The sequence below is a fragment of the Palaemon carinicauda genome, chromosome 41 (assembly GCF_036898095.1).
Source record: "Palaemon carinicauda isolate YSFRI2023 chromosome 41, ASM3689809v2, whole genome shotgun sequence".
In the NCBI taxonomy this organism is placed as follows: Eukaryota; Metazoa; Arthropoda; class Malacostraca; order Decapoda; family Palaemonidae; genus Palaemon; species Palaemon carinicauda.
This window is the reverse complement of record NC_090765.1, coordinates 51,797,927-51,805,426: the sequence shown is the minus strand read 5'-3', so window position 1 is coordinate 51,805,426 and position 7,500 is coordinate 51,797,927. Positions and strand designations below refer to the sequence as shown.

The 7,500-nt window shown below is 33.4% G+C and overlaps 2 protein-coding genes across 2 annotated transcripts in view; one reads left to right on the top strand and one right to left on the bottom strand.

The window, feature by feature from the left end:
• The window catches only part of LOC137632424 (uncharacterized), a 13,948-nt gene that overhangs the window by 5,046 nt on the left and 1,402 nt on the right, over window positions 1-7,500 (top strand). The gene's annotated exons all lie outside the window — the stretch shown is intronic.
• LOC137632423 (uncharacterized) overlaps window positions 4,050-7,500 on the bottom strand; it is a 124,163-nt gene continuing 120,712 nt past the window's right edge. The window contains exon 6 of the mRNA XM_068364356.1: window positions 4,050-4,187. The gene's annotated coding sequence lies outside the window, so the exon portion shown is untranslated. The remainder of the gene's footprint in view (window positions 4,188-7,500) is intronic.

Sequence of the window (7,500 nt, the reverse complement as noted above, 5' to 3'; positions counted from 1 at the left end):
TCTGCTTTTCTATAAGGGAAGAAAGACAGCTTTTTCTATACACTGTTAAAAAAAACTAATTTTAATCGAAAATTCTCCGTTAAAGTATACTGTTCTTAATCGTATTTCAGTAAAGTGTAGGCGACCATAATTTTTACCTTACTTTGTTATTATCTCTTACGGGTTTGGTAACAGTAACAACACTCTTTAACCTTAAAATATCCAGTTTTAAAACAGTAAATGCCTGGCAACATTGTTTCCATGAATTTTGAAAAAAAAATACGACAAATTTTTATCAATGTAGGCGTGATTTCCCGTGCAACGCTCTAAGTTCCAACGACAGGATACTAAGAAACATCGCACAAACATCAGAGCTGAGAGGAAACTGTTCCTCTCCTCGATTATGATATTGGTTTCTCATAATGAAGAGCGTTGAATCAAAGCCCCGGGCACTGGAGTCTCGGGATTATTCAACGCATTCAAGAAAATGGAGAGAACGAAAAACGCGGGATGACAATATCGATTTCAGTTCGTTGTAAGGGAAGAGAGAGAGGTATGTCATTGAGCAGATGGCATGTTTTACGTAGTTACTGGAATCGTTTACTTGTTGGGAATGTTCAGATGTGGAAAGAATTTGAAAAAGACAAGTAAGGATTGCAGGAACTAAATTTGCATGAGTTATTTTTCGAAGTACAAAAAATTGCATGAGTTATTTATCCAAGTACAAAAAATTGCATGAGTTATTTTTCGGAGTATAATAAATTGCATGAGTTATTTAGCCAAGTACAAAAAATTGCATGAGTTATTTTTCGGAGTATAAAAAATTGCATGAGTTATTTTTCAAAGTACAAAAAATTGCCTGAGTTATTTTTCAAAGTACAAAAAATTTCATGGGTTATCTTTCGAATTACAAACATAGAGGATTTACGAGAACAAAAGGGTGGCACACACAAAAAAAAAAAGTATCTACACCACCAGTAACCAAAACCTTCCTCGTCAACGCTACTGAAAGAAATATATTTTTACGCAGAGCTCAATGAATCCACGTTTAAACGCAACAGATAGAAACATTTATTACGCAGAGATCAATGAATCCTCCGGTTAAACGCCACGGAAAGAAACATATTTTTACGCAGAGCTCAATGAATCCTCCGGTTAAACACCATGGAAAGAAACATATTTTTAAGCCGAGCACAATGAATCCTCCGGTTAAACACCATGGAAAGAAACATATTTTTACGCCGAGCACAATGAATCCTCCGGTTAAACGCCATGGAAAGAAACATATTTTTACGCCGAGCACAATGAATCCTCCGGTTAAACGCCATGGAAAGAAACATATTTTTACGCCGAGCACAATGAATCCTCCGGTTAAACGCCATGGAAAGAAACATATTTTTACGCCGAGCACAATGAATCCTCCGGTTAAACACCATGGAAAGAAACATATTTTTACGCCGAGCACAATGAATCCTCCGGTTTAAACGCCATGGAAAGAAACCATATTTTTACGCCGAGCACAATGAATCCTCCGGTTAAACGCCATGGAAAGAAACATATTTTACGCCGAGCACAATGAATCCTCCGGTTAAACGCCATGGAAAGAAACATATTTTTACGCCGAGCACAATGAATCCTCCGGTTAAACGCCATGGAAAGAAACATATTTTTACACCGAGCACAATGAATCCTCCGGTTAAACGCCATGGAAAGAAACATATTTTTACGCAGAGCTCAATGAATCCTCCGGTTAAACACCATGGAAAGAAACATATTTTCAAGCCGAGCTCAATGAATACTCCACTTAAAAGTCACTGAAAGAAACATATTTTTTTAACGAGAGCTCAATGTCCCCAAATCCTTAAAATCAATAAGGTTAGGCCTAAGCTAGAGATTTCTCAAATTTCAAGTCGAGGCCGAAGCTAGAAATATGGCCCATCACGAATTTAAAGATCCCAGGAACAGCGTGTTTGGGAAACTAAACAGTCAGGAAAAAATTTGAGGTGTGGTGATCTCCCGTCCGGGACACCCAGAGGTTGGAGGAAGCGTTGTTTCCAAAATCAATAGGCTTCCGGTCTGCATTAAGGCACTGCGTAAAACTCGAGGTATCACAGGATTGAAAATCTATGGTTATTAACAGGCAGCTCTTCTATCAGTGGCTACTTTCCTCTTGGTAAAGGTAGAAGAGAGACTTTGGCTATGGTAAGCAGCTCTTCTTCTATCAGTGGCTACTTTCCTCTTGGTAAAGGTAGAAGAGAGACTTTAGCCATGGTAAGCAGCTCTTCCAGGAGAAGGACATTCAAACTGTTGTTCTCTAGTCTTGGGTAGTGCCATAGCATCTGTGCCTTGGTCTTCCACTGTCTTGGGTTATAGTTCTCTTGCTTGAGGGTACATTCAGGCACACTATCATATTTCTCTCCCTCTTTTTTTTTAAGTTTTATAGCTTATGTATGAAAGTTCTATTTTAACGTTGTTACTGTTCTTATATTTTATCTTAATTGTTCATTACTTCTCTTGTAGTTATTTATTTCATTATTTCCTTTCCTTACTGGGCTATTTTTCCCTGTTAGGAGCCCTTGGGATTACAGCGCCCTGCTCTCCCAACTGGGGTTGTAGGTTAACTAGTAAATAATAATAATAATAATAATAATAATAATAATAATAATAATAATAATAATAATAATAATAATCACTCATGGCCAGTAATGATGGCGAAGAAGGTAAGAATGTATCACAGGAGAAATTTAAGAAAAAAAAGAAAGCTCCGGTAATCAGGGTCGACATGATGAAGCGAGACATTTCAAAATTTTTCTTTTTGAAACTTGCGGCAATATTGGAAGTTTTCGAGAAATAGGGAAGAAATGTTACTTGCGCCAATGGCGGAGAAATGATCATAAAGAGAAAATGATACCTCGTCCTGATTTTAATGTAGTTACTCTTCTTAAATTATCTTATATTTCCTTTTTTCCTTTCCTCACTGGGCTATTTTCCCTGTTGGGGCCCCTGGGCTTATAGCATCCTGCTTTTCCCACTAGGGTTGTAGCTTAGCAAGTGATAATAATAATAATAATAATAATAATAATAATAATAAAAATAATAATAATAATAATAATAATAATAATAATAATAATATTTTCAACGTATCTCGAAACCTGCGTTTCGAATATTCTAGTTTGCATTCATCATGATTTTCCAATATAGGTTATTATTATTATCATTATTATTACTACTACTACTACCTAAGCTACAACCCTAGTTGGAAAAGAAAGATGTTATAAGCCAAAAGGCTCCATCATGGAAAAATAAACCAAAGAATATGAAATAAGGAAATAAATAAACTACAAGAGAAGTAATGAACAATTAAAAGTAAATATTTCAAAAAAAGGAACACCACTAAAATAGCAATAAGAATATACTCTAAAGATTACCTATAAAGAGAATTCAAACTCTAAAGAGAACTCAACCATATTTCTTATCTTATAGAATACCATCAAAGCAAATAAAATAAAACACAACAATACGTATTTCGGCGACGTCAAGGGTATTTAAGACCGTTGATAAGAACCTAAACTAGACTAACTCCCTTATATCTCCATAATAATCCTCTGGGCTGCTCTTGTTATGGATACCGGAAATTGAACGAAGCCTTTACAAAATATCGTATAGAGATCGTAATTCGGTTTATGTGGGATAAATAGGAGGTATATCATCTGTGTCTTCTTGGAATGAGATCAGCTGTTTGTGTGTTAAGACGTTTGATGAAAGGAAATACAAAAAAGATTATTATGAGAGAGAGAGAGAGAGAGAGAGAGAGAGAGAGAGAGAGAGAGAGAGATACATATTTACATATGGATGAAAATCAACACAATATCGTGATCAAATGGGAATTTTTTACCTCATACTGAGATCGAACCCTGTATATGTATGTATGTATGTATGTATGTATATATATGTACATACACACACACACACATATATATATATATATATATATATACATATATGTGTGTGTGTGTGTGTGTGTGTATGCATTTGTGTATAATTTATAAATAAAGAAATACATACCTTGTTTTGAATCCGGTACACTCATCGAACCCTCTGTAGAACAAGGGATGGGCATAAGCATCTTTGATGTTTAAAAGCTGCCCCGTAGTAGCCACGTGCCCGGCAATGCCCTGGTTCGCCGGCAAGCGAACCTCGCCGTTCGACTGTAGCGTGAAAGCAAACCAAAATTATTAATCTTCCAAAATATTGAATTCTATGAAAAATCTTGTCTGTATCCCATTTCAAATAGTTTATGTTAATACAAGCTCGCTTCAGCATATTTTCCAGGGATGTGAAATCTTTATTCTATGACATTTAGGTAAACAGGTTATTTTTTTATTTTTTATTTTTTATTTTTTTTTACTATGGTTTGGTTGAATTAAGGTATTTATGAGCAAACTACAGTAATATATGTTTTCTTTTTTAGAATTATCAAAGGAAAAGCTAAAGTAATTTTATAATTATCAAATATCAACAGTTATATCATCAGTAATTCATCTTGAATAATAACAATAATAATAATAATAATAATAATAATAATAATAGTAATAATAATAATAACAACAATAATAATAATAATAATAATAATACTGATAATAATTAACATAGGGTTTCAAATCCATTCTGAACTCGGGTAGGGCAATAATGCATGAGATCATACAATCAAGGTTATCTAAATTGCAATATTAAGCTATTCAATGCTTACGTCACTTCGCTTATTAAATGACAATTAATATAGGACCAGGATGTGTCCATACTTACTAAGCTCTATTTACATTCTAATCTTCATATGTATCCTTATTCCATTAATATTCAAAAGAACAATAATGATTAATGAAAATATCTAAAAGGGACAAATTGGCCATATATCAGCTCTTGTAATTTTAGATTTTTCTTGCATATTCTGTTATTTTCAAGACAGGTTAAAAAAACGGGGAAGAGCTTAAAAAAACTGGTGTTAATCCCAGAAATTAACAAAGGGTAATTCATAGTGTTATATACAAGGCGAGGAGTTACCCTGTTTATATTCATAATTCAATATATGATGAAGAAGGAAAGGCAGGGGGGGGGGGAATCATATCAGTAAAATTTTAGCTTTGTCACTCAAGAATTAAGTAAATTTATAAAAACTGAATATTGGGGAGGGTAAAAAATTCATTCGAACTTTCATCCGTCGGGTTACGAACGAATGCAGAGAACATTTGAAGCGTTGTATTAACAAAATTGTATTTGAAGAGAACTTACAGAGGCTTATATAAATAATATCATCTCAATAATAGAAGATCATCACTCAAACGATATACTGGTATAACTTATTGCTTCATTCGAAAAAAACTTAGTTTTTGATCTATATCAAATCATTTATATCTTAATTTAGGAGACAGAAAGAATCAAGAATCATATATCTTAGTCTTTCTTTGATTTCCAGTATTTCATTTGAATGACACTTCAAGTTTGGACGAAATCTTAAAAGGTGTCAAGTGCATGTTCTAAGTGTACACGGTGGAAAAGCACTCTACTCTCTCCATCGAGAGCTCCTGGTGAATATATTACTTCTCGCCTGGACTTCCACTGTCTGTTAACATTTCCAGGGACACTGGAAACAGCGAGAGGTAACACCAAGTGCATTTACGACTCATACGTGTTGCCCAAAAGTGCCTATAATTTCTACGTATGTGATGAAAGCCTAAGAAGGCGTGTTCATTACAAGGAGTGAACTGTTAAGTACAAATTAGCATGATCTGCGTAAGTAATCTTAAATGAGATTTGATATATCTTATGTATGTATTTACAATTAAGGTTGCTAACATCTAATACATATCACATCTGGCCTAATATTACGGGCTAGCAATACGGCACATAGAAATTTCAAGTCTAAACAATGGTTTTTTAGTAAGCAACACTATATATTTTATAAATATTACTAGCGACCTTACTCAAAAGATGAAGAAATGAACTAAAGCCATAGCTCATTAATCGTCATCTTATGGAACTTAGATTTATAAATAAACTATTCTTGATAATTATACAGCACAATGCCTCTACTGTAATTCTAAATAACCCTGACGTCTAAACATTGAATACCAGTTCACTTCTTTTAAGGCAAAAATTACTCTTATGCATCAAACTAGATCCTCAAGCGTCCTCGCTACTCGACGGAAGAGCCAGCTTAAAAGGTGCCACAAAACGCTCTCTCAACACAGACAGCTCTTATAGGAAAAGGGTAAAGGCAGAAAAACTCTTAGTCCTCAAAGACTACATATGAAAAACTACTTCTCTTTATTTTAGTTTTTATTGATACTGAAAACTGGGAATATAGCAAAGAGAATTATTTAGAATGTGAAAATTGTCTTAAAGAATATTGTAAATAGAAAAGGACTTTTCATATGTAATCTCTTTGATAGGATGTCATAATAGGCGGCCTAAGGATATATCAATAATGGTATAATACTATATATATATATATATATATATATATACTGTACATATATATATATATATATATATATAATTAGCCTAGGAGAGCTTTATCCACTAGATTACTTCCCGATATGACGAGCCCCGGAATAAGCTTGGCAAGAGGAAGTAAAACTTCCTCTGCTGACTGAAGGAATATGAAAAAAAGAAGATATTAATAATGATCCCTAGACACCAGAAACACACACACATACACATACACACACACACACAAACGCAAACAAACATACTCTCCATTTCTCTCTAATTCACTTATGCACAAGATAAATCACACTCTAGTATTCATGTACAAATACATTCAGGGAAAAAGTTTATTTCTTAAATTAAGAGAACATATAATACACAAAGAAACATGAGACAGGTAACCAAGATTATATATATGTATATGTATATATATATATATATATATATATGTATATATATATATATATATATATATGACTCGGCCTTGGACTAACCGACTCTATGATCTTGATCAGGACAATGTACATCAAAAGAATTATTAACGAACCCCCATAGAGACAGACTGGCAATTTTATGATATTTGGTTCGAATAGATTTGACTTTATATTGGCCGATGCAAAATTTATACCAATTTGAACATGGAATATATCATATCACATTATGGCTAATTTCAGAGTTATTCTTAATTGACATGCTTTTCAATGGAATTATTTTATAAAAAATGCGTTTATGTTTAGTATTTTGAAAAAATAATTACGACATATAGAAAACATTATGAAATGGTATAAAAGTATATCTACTACTTCATTTTCCTGTAACTAGAGGGTATAAATTGTTTTCACTTCATTCATACAGTTTTCTTAAAAAAAAAATGGAGCAAATATAATTAATTTCGGAAAATCCATCATCACGTCCTCAGGGCTGATTTCCCTAAAGTTGGAGAAATTGCTACTATTTTTCCTATTCAAAGTATTTTTTTAAACTATAAATAAAGACGAATGAGAGAGAGAGAGAGAGAGAGAGAGAGAGAGAGAG